This window comes from Neltuma alba, unplaced genomic scaffold, assembly GCF_004799145.2.
Source record: "Neltuma alba isolate B1F8T4 unplaced genomic scaffold, ASM479914v2 tig00013920_pilon, whole genome shotgun sequence".
Lineage (NCBI taxonomy): Eukaryota > Viridiplantae > Streptophyta > Magnoliopsida > Fabales > Fabaceae > Neltuma > Neltuma alba.
This window is the reverse complement of record NW_021637961.1, coordinates 5,480-27,386: the sequence shown is the minus strand read 5'-3', so window position 1 is coordinate 27,386 and position 21,907 is coordinate 5,480. Positions and strand designations below refer to the sequence as shown.

The 21,907-nt window shown below is 37.8% G+C and overlaps 1 pseudogene; it reads left to right on the top strand.

The window, feature by feature from the left end:
• The first annotated feature begins 5,653 nt into the window (after positions 1 to 5,653).
• On the top strand, positions 5,654 to 21,665 carry LOC114739380 (actin cytoskeleton-regulatory complex protein PAN1-like; annotated as a pseudogene).
• Positions 21,666 to 21,907: the final 242 nt, after the last annotated feature.

Sequence of the window (21,907 nt, the reverse complement as noted above, 5' to 3'; positions counted from 1 at the left end):
ATATTTTATCCCACATTAATTCAGAATTTAAATGATAATTTTGAGCTTAAATGAACTTTTATGCATTATTGGATTAATTGGTTGATTTTTGGATTTTGCATAAAAATTCTGATTTTTGGATTAAAAATATAAATATTTTGTGATTTCCTATTTTTGACTTGGAATTAATTTTTTCTATTTCTTCGAAAACAAGTCTCATATTTTTAGAAAGATTATTTTTAGAAAGTTTTACATTTTCTTGCCTAATTTTTGTGCAGATTTAATATTTAATTTTTTATTATATTTGGATATAATCTACATTAATGGATATACTTAAATTCTTGTAGGTCAAGAAAAGAGCATATAGGAGATCCAATGGTGCAAGATTATTTCTTGGAATCTAAGCACAATCCAATGGTTAATATCAAGTGGGTCAATTAATTACTAATGGGCTTGAGTTTTGGATCCACAAAAATTTCCTTTTCCTCATTATACTATTTTCCTTATTTTTGGAGGAGGGAGGCACGCCTAAATAACACACTTTCCATTCTCCATTGATTCATGCGAGGAACAGACTTCCATCTCCATTCATTCACGTCACACAACCCACTACCAATTAAATAACCATCTTCCTCTTACATTCATCTATTTCCTTGAGGCGATCCAGTTCCTATCTCCACATCATCATCAAGTTTCAATCAATTCATGGCTGCGGCATCTAATGATTTTGGAGGGAAGATTGTTTTGATGGAAGCTTAAGCTTATAGGGAGGCAATTTGAGAGGAGCATGAAGGAGACTAGAGCCTTGGGCTAGCACTTGAAGACCACAAGGAAGTGATATTCCATTTATCTTTTTAATTCAAGGACTTGAAATTGTTTAGTTTTAAATAAGTACAAGTTGTAATTTTGTTAAGACAATTTAGTTCTAGATTGTCAATTTTATTCTTGGATTAAATTGATATTTGGATCTTATTTGTGCCAAGATACTTGTTGGAATATATGTTTGGAACCTTTGCATTGTTAATTGAATTTATAATTGAGTTTTCATTATGAGTTTAATTATCAATGTGGTTTGAATTGCAAAATTTGAGTTCTTTCACCTCTTAATTGTTTAATTAAGTTGGTTGATTATTTGATTGTTTAATTGGATAATTTCAAACATAATTTCCAAAATTAAATTGAATTATCTTCATTGGTTTTAATAGGCTTAATTAACCAACCTTACACTGTTATGAGTTCTCTAATGGTTTAAGGGTTTTTGAAGTTGAGGGTTTCCTTTATTTCAAGTAGGTAATTAAGTTTATTAATTCCACTCTCTTATCACCTCCATTTGGTCTAATTAACTGATTAAGGTTATGAAGGTTAAATTCATACGAATCCTAAGTTGTCCCCTCTACCGTACCTGAAGAGAAATTTTTGAATTTTTACTTGCTAATTCTCTTTGCTTTCTGATTAATTTTCTTTATTCATTATTTTTATTTTCCTTCAAAAAACCCCCCAAAAATTGCATTGCATTTATTTAGTTTAATTTAATTTTCATACATATTTTAGAGCATTTGCATCTTGCATTTAGAATTAGAATTTTGCATTTTAGTTTAGGTCCAATTTATTACTTTTTTTTTTATCACCTAAATTTTCACCTAAAGAAACCCACAACTTGCTCCTTGGAAGTAATTATCACACCTTACTTATATAGTACCTTAGCAGTCATTTAGAACCATTCTAAACCACTTTGGATGGTCTTAAACTTAAAAATTTCAATTTGGACGTTAATTTTCAGAAAATTACTGTTCACTGTCCAGTTTTCAGATTACAGGTCCAACTTTGAAAAATCATAACTAATTCTAGAAAAATCGTATGGAGGTGTTATAAAATTCTACGGAAAGCTCTTTCAATACTATTTAAGGGAAAAATATTCAACTGAACTCATTCTCATTGAAAACGTACAGTTTATTGGATTAAGATTACTTTTCCTTTGGTAAAATCTGGATTTTTCAGATTCTGCGCCTTAATTTTGAAAATTCATATCTCTTCATATACACATCCAAATGAGGTGATTTACAACTCATTTTAAAGCTTGGGATGTGTACTATGAGTCTGCCAAATCTCGTGACTTAACTCATTCATTTGATAGGTCAAACTAAAGCTCAAAACTAACTGCTTCAGGATCTACGTTTTATCCCTTAATATCTCCTTACTTTAATTCTTTTTATTTGTTTGACATACATAACATGGGCTTAATCTTTCTCATTCATACTCATATACTTTCATTCATGCCATAAACATCCTAAGCATATACATTAAATTGATGGCATTCATAACATAATTTACAACATAGGAGAATTATACATTAAATATTTATATCAATCATTTGCATTAATAATTCTCCACTTCTTCTCCTTGCTTCTCATGCCATTAGTGCCCATCATTGATTGACCTAAATGGTTGGTTAGGGAGGGGGTGAGATTCGGGGGAATCTCAGTAACAAACAATACCATATTAATCATGCTAAATGGATGCTCATGCACTACACGCAACTTGTTTATTCTCTTGTTAATTAGTGACATACTAGCATGCTCAAAGCTAACTTCTTGATGCATGGCCATGGAGACATAATCTACTCATCATGAATAGTAATTACAGCAGCTAAAATATGTCACAATAACATTCAATAACATGTACACGGCAACACACAAGCATACCACATCAAGCAATGACAATAGGTAAATTCACTACCTTGCGCCTCAAGCTTTCCTCTTACTTTTCCTTTGACTCCCTTGACTTTCCAATCATATGGGCATTCGGTCAACATCATCAAACATCCTCTTAGATGTTCCAAAGGGCCTAAACATAGTCATAATGATCATACAGTCTATTAGGACCACTAGATTACATAAAGTTCAAAGCTAGCTCTCTTGAACCTCAACCCTTTCTCTTAGTCTTAGGGTTTTTTTTCTAGCTTTTCTAACATAAATCTCATCATTTCCCATCCATATGATCCATTTCTTGTCAATTAGGACCATTTTAGATGGCCTTAGATTCAAGAAGATCAAATCTGAAAATTTTGATTCGCGGGTACTGTTCACGCAGAATCTCTAAAATTTTTGCTCAACTTTGAAAATTCATAATTAATTTTAGAAAAATCAAAATTGAGTGTTTCCAAGTCACACTGAAAGCTCATTAAGTTAAATTTGAAGGAAAAATAGTTTTAGGAACCAAATCTATGCTGAACAGCACCGGAATTGTACGGAACTCGACACTCTTCTAAAAGTTCAACACTGTTTCCAGATTTCAAACCCTAACTTTGAAAAATCACCATAAATCGTACACATATCCAAATGGAGCGTTCTGCCCGTGGATTTAAAGCTCACAGAGTGTACTTTAAGCATGCCAAATTTCAGAACCAGATATGAATAGTAACTAATTCGAAATAGGTATCAAATCAGCACATAATTCTTTCAATTTTCACATAGATCCACTTGGATCTACCATACTTTGAGGTGTTCTAGCAAGATCTAACAACCAAACTCCCTTCCCTACTCATCAACCATTTCGACCAGCCATAAAAAAGGGAGAGAAGACAGATTTTTCAACCTTAAAAGAGAAGGAAAACAAGACAAGAACACATCTAGAACCAAGATCTCACCTTAAATCCTTGATTGATGACCAAAGTTGATAGCTTTCCTTGGTTCTCCTTCCAAAACGCTCTCTTTTCCTCTCCTCTTTGCCTTAGACAAATTCCCATTTGATTTAGGGGAGAGATGAGCTCCTTAGTGCTCTCAAAATATCTCATCTACCACATTTAATGAAAGTCTAAGTGTCAAATGCCTAAGCCTTTTTGAAACCTCTCTCTTAATTAACTTAATTCATAATATAATTACATTCTAAAGTCAAGATCCTCTCCATTGGCAGCTTGACACTTGGAAAGCTTTAATTACCATCCATTAAAGGCTTGACAAGTGGCGACTTATGGCCAAGTAAAGTGCAAGACTCTAATCAACACTTTATCGGTGCACTTTTATTTCGGGTTTGACTTCTTTTCTATAATTACAGTGCTCTAGCCTCTGTAATTATTTTCTATCAGATCCATAAATTTCCTTTAATTCTAGAGAGTATCTATGAGTTTTCTTAGGCCTTAACACTTCCTTTAAGCCTTGCATAAAATTCATTTACTAAAATACTCTTTTATCGGCAAAACCGGCTTTTTAATTTATTAAAGCCACTCCACTGGCCTTTTGGTTGCGGGACTAATTTTATAAATCAGTACAACCTTCTAACCATTTAATCTCATTTTTATATACATTTTTTGAGGTCTCTTGCTATTTTAAATAATTACCTCACATGGTATACTTTTTATTGGTAATAACCTCATAAATGCCATTAAAGCTGCTTCAGGGGTATTTTCATCTTTTCTCTTCACAGAAGAGCCTTAGAATATTATTTCCCATTTTCTAGGATTTTCTTGGAATTCTCTGCATACTCTTCCATTTTTACCCCTGTTGGTCATAACTTTCTAAATTTACAGTTTAGTCCCTTCTTAGACTTAACTTCATATAATCCTCTCTTTGAGGCTTTTAGCTTAACCTTTGGCCTGTATTTAGTCTCTTTTCTCTCTCTGGGCCTTCGAGACTTTACTGGAGCCTCTAACTTTGATTACACTTTAGCCTCTTAAAACTTTTACTTTGCAATTTAGTCCCTGAAACTGCTTTGCCTTCCTTTCTTATCTTTGGGACTTCTGCTTAAAAGGGGTCTAGTAGCCTATCCAATTCAGGCTATTTCTAGTACTTCTAGGCCTAAAAGTCTGGATGTTACAGTAATGACCTAGGTCGACCCTAAACTACAAATTAATTAGGACATAGTTTAATTGAGTGCTTTAACGACAAAGGCATCATCAGGGTATTGTAATACTTTCATAAAAATATTGTAGGCCCCGTCATTAAAATAAACGGCTGTTAGCTTGGCTTTGATTTTTTTTTTTACCTATTTTAAACTTGTATTGGTAGATTTGCACATGATAAAAGTATATAGTACTTGGGGCACTTTTGGGAAAAGTTGATGGGTATTTTGTGCTTTTATTTTTTGGCCTTGAGAGTATTTTTATACCTTAATCCTTATATTTATTATTTGTGTATAATTTTAATACCCTTGCACTGATTGATTGCAGGGGATTTACGCAAGCACGCAAGCACGCGTGTGTGTGTGATAAGCCTACGAAGTTATTTAATTAGGTTTTCATCTTTAATAATGCTATAATAATTATGTCTTAAGTACGTTTAAGTCGACAAATTAGAGTGGCAAAAGTCTTTCATTCCATAAATTTGCAAAATGAAGAATCCTCCCTGCTCTCGGCATGAAATCTCATCTCTACTTTTTTCTTTTGAAAAATTGACTGTGCATGAATTGGAGTGTATGTACACCCCTTTTTCTTGCATTTGAGTAAAAAATGAATCTAGAACAGGGAAGGTTATTTTTGTGATGGCTGGCTCCCAAGTTGGATCGTGAGTCAAGATTCTGGTTTTCAGTTGCTGTCAGCCTGCCTTTGTGATTACAAGGGCTACCGTTATTGGCTACTTCATGCCTTAGGCTGGGTAGAGTTGTTTAATGGCTTGGGCTAAGGCCCCATTTTTTACCGAATAAAAAGTACACGAGGGGCGGGTCTGACTGAAAGTCCCGTCCTGTGGCCCAATCCCAGTAGTATTTTCGAAACATCGTTACCGAACGAGAGTAACAGTGTCATTGTCCCTTTTCGTTCCGCAATTTTTCATTCCGCTGGTTCCAACAAATTAACAGCAATAGGGGGCTGGGCGAATCCTTTGATGTGCACGGGTTCGAACTTGGTTGTGTTTGTCGTTTGAGGTCTTTCACGTTCTCCGTGCATATACCTTTAGCTTTGTGAATCTGCTGTTTTTATGGTTTGATTCGCAAACTGTAAAATCAGCCGGTGTTAACAATGGCATCGAGTCAGAACCAAGCGCCTAATGTTGATCTCTTCGATGCTTATTTTCGACGTGCGGATTTGGATCGGGACGGCCGTATTAGTGGTGCCGAAGCTGTCGCCTTCTTCCAAGGCTCCGGTTTGTCCAAGCAGGTTCTCGCGCAGGTACTATCTTCACTATTTGTTAGGCACGCAGTTATGTTTGCTTTCCCATGATTGTGTACAAGTTTATTGTTTTAGTGGTTGGCAATAGCATATCAAGACTGTTTCCATTCTTTAGTGTGATCTTAAAAATGTCAGTTTGTACTCTGATCTGAGGTTGGTTCCAGTTAAGATGATTAAAATTTATTTTCTATTGAATTTCCTTGATGTATGAACTGTCAGTGTCGATGTATCCTGCTGTCCTGAAACTGAGATTTTGGGCAGATCTCAGCCATCTGGGGCGCTTCGGATGTTTGGAATTTGTATGAGGATTACACAGTGCTTGATATAATGGTGCCAATCTACCTAAATTATTTTTCTTACGTTAGTTGTGAATGGGAGAAGTCACAATGAATTGAGTTCTGTAAAAATTAAAAATGCGAGAATTAATCATGAGTACTGTATATATGCTTTTCTACAGAACGTGAGGGCTAATCTTATTCTGCATTCTGTGGTGCAGATATGGAAATAACCAGCTAAGTTATGCAATTTAATGATATTTATCTCTTTTAAGAGACTAATGGGCCCTTGTGCTTTAGCTGCACTTTAAGTCAAATGGGCTTTCATGTGAGTGATTGTTCTAGAGATTATAATGAAACTATTTTTTGGGCATGAACATCTTTTGACTTGAAATGGTCTTTTGATAGGGTTCTTGCCAGTTCCTCAAATTATTGCTTTGATTGTTAGTGAGGTATTATTGTGATGGCGCCACATTCGTCTCTTGCTTGTGACCTTGATACATGGGTGTTCGTCCTTCTTAATGGTGACACCACTGCATGAAGGCATCTACATTCTAATCATGTCAAAATGCAGACACATTCATATTTAAATTTTTTCTTTTGTGACAGTATTTTAAATTTTATTAATATCGCTGGTTGGCTTCATTTACAGATTTGGGCTTTTGCAAATGAGAGTCAAAGTGGTTTCCTTGGCCGGGCTGAGTTTTATAATGCCCTTAAACTTGTCACAGTGGCACAGAGTAAGCGAGAGCTAACCCCAGAAATTGTAAAAGCAGCTTTGCATGGCCCAGCTGCATCCAAGATACCTGCACCTCAAATTAATTTTGCTTCCACTCTTGCACCTCAGTTTAATTCTTCTGTAGCTGCACCTACAATTCAGATGGCTCCTGTTAATCCTTTATCCTCCCAAAACACTGTATTGAGGGGGACAGTTCCAAATTTAATTGGAAGCCAGCCAAACTTTTCTTCTCCAGAAAGTCAATTAGTGAAGCCTCCACAACAAACTTCTACATCTAGTTCGAATCTGGCACCCAGAGGCTCCACTCAAGGGTTCTCTGGAGCAGTGGCTGTTGTTAGAGCTCAAGCTACCGCCCCCAGCATTACAACTGATAGGATCGGTGGCCAAGTGAGTGGAGCTTCAGCAGTAACTTCCCAAGTAGGAGCTGGTGGAATTAGTCCTTCAATAACCCAGGATGGGTTTGGGCTTGCAGCCTCTGGATCAAATGCTGCACTGCCACCTAGGCAGTACCCTGTCTCTGACATAAATCCATCTGAACTAGCAGTTAAGGATTCTAAATCTGTTGATGCTTCAGGAAATGGTTTTACTTCTGGTTCATTTTTGGGTGGGGATGTGTTCTCTGCCACCTCATCTCAGCTAAAGCAATACTCTTCACCACAGGGATTTTCTACACGCAGTTCACAGGCTTCATCAGCTGCTGTTCCAGTATCTGGAGCGAACCAGAATTCTATTCAGACAAGTGCCATTGATTCTTTCCAGAGCTCACTTGTGACACAGCCTGCTAGTTCACAACTTCCACAGGCTCAGGCACTGGCGAAACAAAACCAAAATGTCCCAATCCAGGCACGTACTATGTTGATTCCATCTGGACATTCAGCGGGATTGCAGAATTCTGCTTCCAGTCAGCCTCCATCTCTCTGGCCAAGGATGACTTCATCCGATGTTCAGAAATATACAAAAGTATTTGTGGAAGTAGATACAGACAGAGATGGGAAAATTACTGGGGAGCAAGCCCGAAACTTGTTCCTTAGTTGGAGATTGCCAAGAGGTATGGTGTGCTTGTCTTTTCCTTTTTGCTTACTGATAGCCTTGAAGTTCATATATTTTACTTGCTTTTCTTGGTCTCTAGCTACAATGACTGCAGTCAGTTGAAATATATGACTGATTGATCATCTCTATAAGAAGATAGGTTGCATTTGATGCCATCTGCTTTTGGTGGGGTGTTGGTGGTTCTGTTATACACACCATACTTTTAACTTTTTGATTGCTAGCTGATTCCCTGATCCTTATTTTTATTCTTTGACCTATATCTCTCAGAGGTTTTAAAGCAGGTCTGGGACTTATCTGATCAAGATAATGATAGCATGCTTTCTCTTAGGGAGTTTTGTATTGCATTGTACTTAATGGAGCGACACAGGGAAGGACGAGTTCTTCCTGCAGTCCTTCCTAATAACATTATGCTTGATTACCAACTTCTGGTCAACCCACAAGTCATTACAATACTGCATCTTGGGGAACTTTATCAGGTGCATATATATAAACAAGAAATTAGCAGTATTTTGTTACAAGCTTCCATGTTTATGAAAATATCTATTTCTTCTCCTAAATCTGTCTCTCTGCCCCTATTATCTCTGAAGGTTTTCAACAGCAGCAAGGGATGGTTGTTTCTGGGTCCCGACCAGTGAACCCTACTGCTAGTAGGCCACCAAGACCTGTTTCTGTTCCTCAAGCAGATGAAGGACCAGAGAATAAGCAGCAAAAGCGCAGAGTGCCACTCTTGGAGAAACACCTCATAAGTCAGCTGAGTTCTGATGAACAGAGTTCGATTAATTCAAAATTTGAAGAAGCAACAGAAGCAGATAAGAAGGTACCTTTTCTATCTTTTGCTTTTGCACTAACACTACTGATGCACAATATCATTTAGTTCCTTATTTTAATCATTATCTTTTTATGTATGTCTTTACAAACATTGTTGCGCTTCTTTTTCTATTGAGATCAGAATTCTTCTTTGTAATATTACTCTTATGCTTTTTGGCAGTATTTTGGTTATCTATTTTGGCAGTATTTATATCAGTTTTTCGTTTGTGCTATTTAAACCTTTCCTAGGAATTTTGCTTCCTATCTTTGTTTCTCCAATTTTTCATATAGGGCCATCTAGGTAATATCGTTTAGTTTTATGATGCAGTGACATGTCATTGCTAGAATTTTTTGCTTTCTCTTAATCCTTCTAATGATGATTGAAGTTTACACATGATAACTATTAGCTGTTGTAGTTATCTCTGCACAGTTCATGGAAAGTCCATTTTCTAGATTGTCATTTATTGAGATCCTTGTGTCATGCCTGCATATACCTGATTGGATTCTGTCCTGTTTTAGCTGAACAGGAGATTCTCATCATGTTGTTTTTGTTATTAAAGGTGGAAGAACTCGAGAAAGAAATATTGGATTCCAGGGAGAAAATAGACTTCTATAATGCCAAAATGCAAGAACTTGTGAGTATTTTCCATGCTTTTTTCTTTTAAACTAATGCCGTTCAATTTGCATTCTATTTGGTCTATTTGTAAATGGTAAAGGATGATCGATTTCATGAGGTATATAACATGCTATCATGCATTCTTCAGAATAGTTTGAAGGCTGAGCTATATTCCATGCAGGTGCAGCTAGAGATTGCAAGTAGGAGCTTGGTAAAAATATGTTGAATCTTGTGGGAAATATGATTCTATTACTCATTTTGAATGGTACATTACATCTGAATATATACACCTAGAGAGAGACAAAAAAATAATATCTCATAAAAGCTAATAAAGCCTAACAAAGAGCTAATCAATGACAAAATAAAATCTGTACAATTAATGGCAGAATATTCCCACATTAATGGCAGAATATTCCCACACTCCCCTTTAAGTTGGATCATAGATGTTAATCATGTCCAACTTGCTTACGCATTCATCAAAACTGTCTCTTGGAAGCCCCTTGGTAAGGACATCTGCAGCTTGCTTCTTTGACGGAACATAGGTCAAGCACACCACTCCATTTTCAATCTTTTACTTGATGAAGTGCTTGTCTATTTCAACGTGTTTGGTTTTATCGTGATGGACTGGATTATGGGACATGCTGATGGTAGCCTTGTTGTCAGAATAGAGCTTGATAGGTAATTCTACCTCAATTTGTAGATCATTGAGGAGCTTTTGCAACCACAAACCCTCACAAATTCCATGTGGAATCGCTCTGAGTTCAGCTTCTGCGGCACTTCTAGACACCACATTTTGTTTCTTGCTCCTCCATGTTACTAGGTTACCCCATACAAAGGTGAAATACCCAGATGTGGATCTTCTATCTTCAAAGCCATCCCCGTAAGCAGCGTTAGTATATATCTCTATACTTGGTCATTCTGCCTTTTTGAAGAATAAGCCTTTTCCTAGGGTACCCTTTAAGTACTTCAAAATTCTATACACAACTTGCAGATGAGTTTCTTTTGGGGAGTGCATATGTTGGCTCACAAAACTCACTGCAAAGGCAATATCTAGTCTTGTTTGTGACAGTAGATGAGTTTTCTCACCAAACTTTGATATCTTTCCTTGTCAACGAGGGGTCCTTCTTCTTCTTCTTCTTCCTCCTCCTCCTCCTCCTCCTTATCATCACCAACATTGCCTTTTTCTTCCTTCTTCTTCTTCTTTTTTTGTACCGCAATGGGAGTGTCAACAGGTTTACATCCAAGCATTCCTGTTTCTGTCAAGAGATCAAGAGTATATTTCCTTTATGAGATGCATATTCCTTTCCTTGACCTGGCGACTTCCATGCCAAGAAAATAACGCATTTGGCCTAGATCTTTTACTTCAAATTCAAATGCTAAGATTCTCTTCATTTTTCAATTTCCTCAATGTCATCTCCAGTTAAGATCATATCATCAACATAGACAATCAAAATGGCCCTTTTTTCTCCATTATGTTTAACAAAGAGTGTGTGATCAGATTGGCCCTGCACATACTGCTCTCTTTTTAGCACTTTTGAGAAGCGATCAAACCATGCTCTGAGAGATTGCTTGAGCCCATAGAGAGATTTCTTTAACTTGCATACTTTGCTACTTCTTCCCTTGTTTTCAAAACCTGGAGGTAGGGTCATGAAAACTTCTTCTAACTCACCATTAAGGAACGCGTTCTTGACATCCAACTAATGAAGCGGCCAGTCAAGGTTTGCAGCTAATGATAATAGAACTCTAACTATATTGAGCTTTGCCGCAGGAGCAAATGTCTATGCTGTAGGTTTGGGTAAACCCTTTAGCCACTAATCGTGCCTTGTATTTGTCCAAGGAACCATCAGCCTTATACTTTGGTGTAAAGACCCATTTGCATCCCACAGGTTTCTTTCCTCGTGGCAAATCAACAACTTCCCATGTATTGTATTTTTTTAAGAGCTCTCATCTCTTCCATAACAGCCTTCCTCCATTCTGGTGTTTCAAGGGCTTCATGAATGTTGTTAGGAATTTTTATCCTGTCAGGATTAGTAGTGAAAGCACGAAATCTCGGAGCAAGAGTTTTATAATGTGCTTGGAGTGGTGTGCTTGGAGTGGTTTCTATACCTTCCCAAGACTGAAGTTCACCTATATTTTCCCCCTGAAGTGAAGGCTTAGGATAGAACGGTGCATCTTCAAGAAAGCTAACGTCAAGGCTTACAAATATTTGTTTAGAGACAGGATCATAGCATTTATAGCCTTTTTGAGTTGGTGAGTAGCCCACAAAGATACATTTGACAGCACGTGGTTCAAGTTTGGAATTTTGATGTAGGTGGACAAATGTTGTGCATCCAAAGACACGGAAAGGAAGGTTAGTCTCAATATGGGAGGTAGGATAGATACTTTTGAGTTTCTTGAGAGGTGTCTCAAAGGACAATACACAACTTGGCATTCTGTTTATAAGGTGTGTGGCAGTGAGAACAGCATCTCCCCAAAAGTATTTTGGAACGTTACAAGTGAACATGAGGGCTCGGGCAACCTCTAGGATGTGTCTGTTCTTTCTCTCAGCAATTCCATTTTGTTGGGGTGTATGAGCACATGTACTTTTATGAATGATGCCATGTTCTTGAAGAAACATACTCATGGAGTGGTTAAAATATTTAGTGCCATTGTCATTGTGGAGAACTTGGATACTGGAATTGAATTGGTTCTTAATCATGGAATAGAACCCGGGAAACACAGATGAGATGTCAGATTTGTCTTTCAAAAGATGCACCCAACAAACACGGGTATGATCATCGATGAAGGTAATAAACCACTTCTTGTGGGTGCGGTTGGCAACTCAGGATGGTCCCCACAGGTCACTGTATAGTTGTGAACGGTTTAGTAGGTGTGTAAATGGCTCTAGGATAGGAGGATCGATGGTGTTTTGCAAGTTCACAAACCTCACAATGGGTGGCACTAACATCGTAGTTAGGACACAGATTTGGGAACAACCGTTGAAGGTATTGGAAGTTAGGGTGGCCCATCCTCTTATGCCATAACATAAAATCATCAAGTTTTGAGGTAGATGCAGAATGACTTACTGTAGGTGAGAGTGAATTACCCACTTGGTTGACCTCGAAATAGTACAACCCCTCATACTCTTTGGCAATTCCAATTGTCACACCAGAGGATAGATCTTGAAAAACACAATGAGATGGGAGGAATTTAGCAAAACAATTTGACTGCTTGCTCAACTGACTAACCGAAATGAGAGTGCAATCAAGTTTAGGCACATGTAAGATAGATTCTAAGACTATCGAATTTGAAATACGAATACTCCCTTTGCCAGCAATTGGGCTAGGGAACCATCGGCAAATTTTACTTTGATGATTCCAACACAAGGAGTATAAGTGGTGAAAAACTTGTGGGAATTGGTCATATGGTCAGATGCTCCCGAGTCAATCCATACTACTGTGTTTTGTGACATCTTTAAGGCTTGAAGGAAAGTTCCTCTTTTCGCCACTGATGCAACTGGTACAAAGTGTTGAGCAATGAGCGTAGGAGCATCCATAGGACCATCCCTACGACACTAACCATGAAGAAAAAATCGTTGTCTATGTGATCCAAAAGCCACAATCCTGCACATGTAAGGCTACAGTACACAACATGTAGCACGTTAACGAGACATCTCAGGAAAGGGCTATTTTGACGTGGGAAGTCCCTGGGTTTGGCCGGAAATTGCTCGCTGTCGTCGATGGGAGAAGTCGCTGCCGGAGTGGACCTTCCACGCGCTCTCACACGCCACGGATGTGCTACAGTCGCTAGAGACTATGGTGGCGCGTGTGACTCACGCATTGCCGTTCATGGAGCTGCTTCTGGGTCTAGCCGATTGAAGTCTCCTGCTGCTGATGGGACTGGCGGTGAGAGTCAACAATGACTCTATCATGGCGCACACAAGTTCCCTAGCATACTGGACAAAAGACTTTATCTGACTCATGGCCTAGGAACCCTAATTTCGAATTTGAGCCTGATGCTCTGATACCATGTTGAATCTTGTGGGAAATATGATTCTATCACTCATTTTGAATGGTACATTACATCTGAATATATACACCTAGAGAGAGACAGAATAATAATATCTCATAAAAGGTAATAAAGCCTAATAAAGAGCTAATCAATGACAAAATAAAATCTGTACAATTAATGGCAAAATATTCCCACAAAATAGGATATTGTTTATCTCATTTCCTGCACTGCATAAACAAAACATTCAAGCTTTTAAGGATGTAAAAATACTCTTGTTGTTTACCTATAGTTGATTCCCTAACTTTTATAATCATGCCATTGTATATAAAGTGAATTAATTAAGCTCATCAACATAGGTTGGTTTCCTCCCCCTTTTTTACTATTGCGAAATCTTCACCCTATCATAAAAAATATGTGCAAACATTTGTTTTCTTTAAAATCGTTTATCTCTTTTTTTAAATGATGCTTCATAAAACTGATAACTAATAAACTTGAGGTTTTTAAGGAAAATATATATATGACTTTTACTTGGCTTCTATTATCTTAGTAAACTTTTTTTTAAACCATCACTGTGTGAAAGGCTAAATGATAGCATGCTTTCAGAGTGTGTGGTAATTTGTGTATTGAATGCTAAATCTGAAGGAGGTCAAAGTATTTTACTGGAGAAAGAAAAGAAGAACAAAAGAGGAGTAAAGGTTGAGAGTTCTATTCTTAAATGGTTTTTGGTCTAAAACAACTTTTCTTTTGAGTAGAGAGATGCAACTAAATCCTGCTTGTTAGAACCCAGTGGCAAAGTATGGAATTTGACTCCTACATTAGGCTTAGCATCTAGAATAAAGCCATGCTGCATAGGCTAAGGGCTATGGAGCTTGGTGGGACATTGTAAGGGTAGTGAGAAGGGTAGTATTGTTAGGGTCAGTTTGAGACTATTGTGTTAGATAGAGTAAGTTCAATTGTGATACTCTGTAAATACACTGCCTATAGTTGGATGGAAATTATCTCTTGTTTTGAATTTTTTTATGGTGCGAAACAAATGCTGCACAAAACCTTTTTTTTCCCCGGCATTACAAGGCAAGTGAGAAACTTGAAAAGAACACAATCAAAGTTACATCCATCAAATGGAGGATGTATATCCTCGTCCATAAGTTGCACGGACTTGGGATGGGGATCATTTATAAAAATTATCTCCACACTTTGATAATGAGCATCTTTAGGAAGAAAATCAATGCACTTGATGCTGTCTCTTGGTGCGTATCTAACTTCTATATCCCGTCCAGAGTAGAGCATGTCTCGGATTTCATTAATCTCAGGTCTAAGAGGGTCGTTCTCACCATCATCCTTCATGATCAAGTGATAAGTCTCCATTGAGTCTGTGTATGCTACTAACTTGCAGATCCCTTGGTGTTGACACAGCTCCAATCCAGTTTGCAAGGCCAAAATCTCCGCAATTGTAGGAGGAACAAAACCGAGCTTTTTATGGAACTGAAAAATCCATTGTCCAGTTGAGTGGCGCACAATGCCTCCCCTTGTGGCTAGTCATTGAGCATCGACTGATCCATCAATGTCAAGCCTCATGTGGTCATCTCGTGGTAGTGTCCATCTAATTTCATCATCACCACCAAAATTGAAAACTTGGTGTTTGAAATTTCCATTTGCCGTCGATTTCATCAGTAGGAACACGCATCCATGAATTAGTTCCCTAGCTTGTAAGCGAGTTCCTTTCATGACTCCTCTACATCAATTTCTCCATAAGCTGCAACATATGAGAGCGGATACACGTGCCCATGGCCAATGCCTATATTTTGCCTTTCCCAAGTTTTGCATCAATGCTGCGCAAATCTAGTTACCACGGTTCTCAAATCTTGTGTCCATCAAACTTGAGGAAGGGAATTACTTGATATGGAAGCTGCTGCAAGCTTTCACTGCTATTAATGGCTTCAAGATGCAAATATGTATTTTGGGCTAACGTGCGTTGTGTTAGAGATTTGCTTCAGATGAAGATGAACTCGTTGGAAATTTCTAAGGAATTTCTCAACTAGAAATTGTAGGACCAGTTAGTTGCATTATGGCTTCTTGCATCAATGACGAAAGGGATGCAAGCATGAATGGTGGGGTATGAACATAGGTACCGATTCTGGACTAACCGTGAAGTCTTTTTTTTTGTGTTATAGACTTGTGTGAAAGATAAACAGCTGAGAAATCAGCTCAAGAACTTAAAGAAAGATTTGTTGGGTATCTTTGACTTCCTTCTGAAGGCGAAGAAACTAATTGATGCTATTCTTGCGATTGGTGAGATAGTCCCTATGGAAGCACATATTGGAGCTATCTTTGAAGGACTGCTAGCCTAATACACCTCATTTGTTATGGTGGTGGCTTCCAAAATTGACTCATACTCTTTGTCAAACATGAAGCTTTTTGAACAGCACGAGAAGAGAGAATTGAAAATCATAAGCATTAAGACCCTGTTTGCTATGTGTGAGACTTGAGTCCCATTTCAGAAGTATGGGATTCTGATGTGGGTTTATATGGACCTCCTAACTATGATTCTTCCCCGTTTCCATCTAGTCTTTTGGTGATCCAGCTTGACACTCTTTGCCCTTGTTTGTTCATATCTCTCTTTTCTCAACATGATTAAAGCCTTCTTGTATCTAGTAAATATCCTTGGTGACAACCATTACTTTCTTCAAAAATTTGTTCATGTTTTTTTTAATGTATCTACTCTTCATTCTTGTATCTAGTTTCCCATGACTCTTAGGGTCTGATGACAAAATGACGGAATTTAGAATGGATGTAATAGGAATATGAAATAAGCAGGCACCCTTACAACACAGAGTGAGCAGTATTAGAATTCTCTATTAAGATCCTGGGAATCTCTGCAACATTTTCCCGAAATTGGCTGACATGTCTCTTTTTCTTCGCACTTTTTAACATTTCTGACAACAGAAGACTTCTAAAACTTGCCCAGAATTATTACAAGTAAAAAATACTATATGAGTCTGAAAACATGTCAATCCTCCCAAGTGCTACCATGACCATGTTTGTGGAGTTCATCTCTCCCCTCCATCTTGGCGTGGGTGGGGTTGGGGGTGGCAGCAAATTCCTCTCTTCATTGCTACTTTCTCATGATTCATCTTAGACTTTGGGTGCTTCTCTAGTTACTTGGGACTGAGGTTGCAGAACCTTTTGTCTCCTTTTTTATATAATACTATCAGAGTTGTATTTTTCTTTATGTTCTACTGAAAATTTAAGAACACCTATTGAAACCTTTTTGTTTTTTTGTATAAAAGGTTCTGTACAAGAGCAGATGTGACAATCGCCTTAATGAGATTGTAGAAAGGATATCTTCTGATAAGCATGAGGTATCTTTCTTGACACTTGCATGTGTTCTGATCTGATTATCTCCTTTACCTCTGATGTCTATCATTTGCCTATTACTCCGATGCCAGGTTGAGATTCTTGCGAAGAAATATGAAGCCAAATATAAGCAAGTTGGAGATATAGCATCTAAGTTAACTGCTGAAGAAGCCACATTTCGTGACATACAGGTTTGATGAACTACGGATTTTTCTTCAAGTTAGTGTAAATACAAAGCTTATCACTACTCTGTGGGGGTGTGTGTGTGTGTTTGCCTGATCAATGTAAAATAATTTTTTGAACCATGATGCACAGGAGAAAAAGTTGGAATTGTATCAATCAGTTGTTAAATTGGAACAAGATGGCAGTAGTGATGGTAACCTTCAGGTATATATGAAATTTTTTATTTTCCCAGGTCTTTGCTGACATCTGGAGTCTGATTTTTCTTATGTTTTCTCTTAACTTTCAGGTTCACGCTGATCATATCCAATCAGATCTTGATGAGCTAGTAAAATCTTTAAATGAACGGTGCAAGAAATATGGGTTACGTGGGAAGCCCACAACACTAGTGGAGCTACCTTTTGGTATATTCAAATTTGTAGATCCCGTTATAAATCCTTCTCTCGTTTTCCAGTCTTTTTCATGCTCACAACTTTATTATATCGTGATATCTGTTTCATTTATTTTGTCATTATCATTTTCCTTTTTGTGTTCTTGACTGGTGGAGAGATTGATGAACTAGTCCTAAATTCTGAATCAGTGAACTTGAAATGGGCAGATTGATTTCTTTTCAACTTGTCATGTATGGAATTTTTGTAGTTTTTAATAAGACGTGTGTGGACCTGCACTTCATAATCTTTTAAACTTGGGTAATTTATGGTACATGACTTGTGGTTCTAGATTTTGCTAATTGCAATATATTACTATTTTTATGCTCCTCTGTCATGGCTGCTCTTTAACTTGTGTCTGCACACACTCAGCACAGATTCTGGATATAAAACTGTGAAAACATTTTTATACTCTAAAACAGCTCTTCATTCTTGTTCAATGAAGTTTCCCCTACTTGTTTCGCTTGTATCTCACTGGTGGGCTTCCTTTTCCTTGCATTTGTTGACCTCAACCTACTTCAACTTTCAAGGCTGGCAACCTGGCATCCAAGAAGGAGCCGCTGACTGGGATGAACATTGGGATAAGCTTGAAGATGAAGGTATGCCACAATAATCCTAATCAATCTTGTTGATCCGTCAATTACTATTTTCATTTGGATAAAACTTGTATACTTGCTCGCATATAACTTAAATACTTGGAAATAGATCGAAGTAGTTGTTCATTAGTGGGCCTAGTTTAGTTGGGATTAGAAAATCATATGAGGATGAGACGAACACCAGTAAGTTCAGTGAACTCAATTCTTGTGAATATAATTTAGAGAATGATTGTAAATACACAGAGAAGCCAGGTGGGTGCCTATAGTTGAGATAGAAATTAGAGGGAAGAGGAGACAAGGCTGAGCAAGAATCATAGGCCTGAAAAACAAGGGCAAGGAGCTTGCCTGGCTAAAGCGTGAGAGGCACTCAGGTCTGGCTGCAGATGAAAAATAAAACACATAAATGCTGACAATAAGGACTAATGGCTATGACGAGAAGGAAAATGAAAGAACTAACAAGATTTGAGAGAGAAAGATAGGAGAGTAGCCATTGCTAATATACGGGAATTAATGGTGATTGCCTGTAGCAATGAGTACCAAATCTGGAATATTTTTCTATATTTGGTCAGACTTCTATAATTACTCACGCAAATAATTCCTAGATCTTGACCCAATATTCCCATGGATTTAATGCAGATTTCCTAGAGCTTCTCTTTTTCTTTTTTTTTAAATTAATTTTTGGCTCAATCTGTAATAATCTAATAACATTAATCTCCTGGACCTTACCTTTGTCATGGCATCTGTTTGTCCTTAACCCATTTTCTCGTCTATTTATTGATTATACATAGTTCACTAATCCATTATTTAGCTAATTCATTATAGATAGGGACTAAGGCTTTTTCTTTGTTAGTAAGAGACCCTTGTTAGATTCGTGGTTAGACTAGTCTAGGAGGAGCCATAAAAGCATGAAAAATTTGCTAATTGGCTGTTAAAGTTTGCAAAAACCTCAGAAGATGTGTCTTTGTTAAAGACAAAAGCTAAGATAGGAGTTGGTACTTTCTGTTGATGCTGGACCTATTGTGCCAGCGGGTAATGATAGAATAAATCGTATTCTCAGTGTGGTTGTGAGGTTGGCTCGAGAGGACTCACAATATGACGCATAATTTCTTTCGTGGGGGAAATTATAGGCTATTGGTGGATTCAATTAGCAGTTAACTGTTAGTCTGTTACTAACCTGTTTTCCTGTCTGCACCTGCGATCCGCATTTTAGAAAGGTTCAGTAGAACTGTTCAAACTTCATTATTTATTTTACCTTCATCTATCAGGATTCACTTTCGTCAAAGAGCTCACTCTCAGCGTGGAAAACACATTAGCACCTCCTAAACAAAAAATGGTATCAGCTGTGAGCAGGAAAGCTGCTGCCACTGCTGACAATCAAACATCTGCAGCTTCAGTTGAGATTGATGAGAAGTCAGATAGGCATCAGACTGCTGAAGATCAGGCCGTTGACAATGGATCTGCTCATAGTAAAGGTGAAGATGAATCAGCTGTAAGTGCTCCTAACAGTCCATTTGGAAGGAGTGGCATTGGAAGCCCCACACGGGACTCTCAGGAATTTAATGTTGGAAAGAATAATGGCGAACATAATTCATCCCTTGATCAAGAGAATATTCAAGGAATCCATAGGTATGATTTTCAGGACTGGTGCATCAGGTTTTTTTTTTTTTTTTTTTGGGGGAAAATTTTTCATACTGGTTGGTTGCTCATTTTATTTTAATAATAAAGTTTTTATGAGGCACGCTCCATCTTTCTTGGTTAATGGCTGAATCCAAGTCCTTAACAAAAGTAGACCATCAAATATCATTATGTTAATTGGAGCTGAGTTTCAATGCTATCAACTTTGACAAATTTTTTTATCATTTTTTCACATGATAAAGGTTTTATGGTCTTGCAGAAGAATTGTTTATATTATTTTGGTTATGCAGTGATCATGATGGTGTTAAGTCTGTGTTTCCTGGTGACAAAATTTTCGACGAACAAGACTGGGGAGCCTTTGACACTAATGATGATATTGACTCAGTCTGGGGATTCAATCCTAGTGGCACAGCCAAGGTGGTAGGAAACTCTTGCACCCATCCTATGCAATTTTTCTTTCCTATAAACTTAATTCATTTATGTTGCTTGAATGCCCCCTTCTTTTTTCTTCTTTATTATTTCCGGTAGTAGCTATATAGTTGTCCCTGTTTCCTTGTTCCCTGAGAGAGATCAGCAGAATAACTCCTTGATGGGGCATGTTGGCTTGTCCCATGTCGAATCTGCACTCTGTTGGGTGGGGTGGCAAATATGTGCCAAGGCAAACGACTTTAAAGGTCAAGTCCTCTTTTGGACAGTGGAGCTGGTCCCTGGGGATGTGATGATTAGAGGGGAAAAAACCTTAGTTGTAGAAATAATAGACTTGGTAAGTAGGGGATACGGGCAGTTATTCGTTGCTAATTTCTTAAATAAATGGTGGGCATTAATCTTGGTTTGGTTCATTGTTCTGCACGATAGCTATGACTATGGTGATTTGAGCATGGGGAATTTAGAGCTTGCAGAAGATTCCTGCTTCATGGTGCCGGTGGATAATATGGAATAATCAAAGAATAATCAAAGTTTGTTGTTTAGGCATTTTTTATGCCACTTGCCAAATAACAGGAAATGGTGGAGAAATGAGAAAGCGCAATATTCTAGGTTTGAATGTGATATAGTGTTAAGTGAAACCCATTATGTTGAACCCCCGCCGTCCATCAATGTCCTTGGTTTCCCAAAATGTATCAAGTTTATTGTATTGTGCGTATTTGATTATTAAGCACTTAAAGCATTTTATTGATCACATTCTTCGACGTACGTATAGGACCCTGATCTTGATAGAGCCAGAGACAACTTCTTCCATCCTGAGGGTTTGGGCCTCAACCTCATTAAAACCGGTTCACCACAGGCAGATGATCCCCAACCGAAGAGTAGTAGATTCAGATTTGACGATTCTGTTCCAAGCACGCCTCTTTTCAGTTCAGGCACCTCCCCACAGAGGTCTAGAGAGTGGTCCGAGCCTGCTTTTGACAACCCAGGATTTGATTCTTTCAGCACACATGACAGCGGCTTTTTACATTCGCGGGATACACTAGTACGATCTGATTCTGTCCGCAGCCGTGGGGATTTTGATCAGGGTCGTAGCTTTCCAGCCTTTGATGACTCCGGTCCGTTTGGCTCGGGACCATTTAGGCCATCATCTGAAAGTCAAACGCCACGAAGAGATTCTGAGAGTTGGAGCGCATTTTAGTATGGTCTTGTGATTAACTATCCCGTAGGTGCAAGATCATGTCTTTCGGCCTTCGACTTGGAGTGAGTTGTCTGTGTTATTAATTGGGATCTCGTAATTGTAATGTATCCTTTGTATTTAATAGCGTATTTCTTCTTCCCGGGCTTTTCTCATGTGTTTCTTTTTTTCTTTTCTTTTGTTTTTTTTTTTTTGGGTCTTGGGAGAAGGAGGAATTGTGTGAAACTCCTCTTTCTGTTTCTCCTCCCTAATAAAAGATGAAATTTTTTTTTATTTTAAGCTTTACATTTGCAAGCATTCATGGTTTTTCATTAAATGGACTCCTTGTAGCTTGGTATGGCATCTCATGAAATCCTAAAAGCAGAATATAAAACCTAAAGTGATTATAACCCACCAAAACTGATCTTACTTCTCTGAATGAAAGGTAATATTTCTTCCCCCCCCCCCCCCGGAGTTTAATGACATAACTCTTGTTGTTGGCGAGATATGAGTTTGGCCTCCTTTTAGTTGTATGTCAATTTGAGAATATTTTGTAAA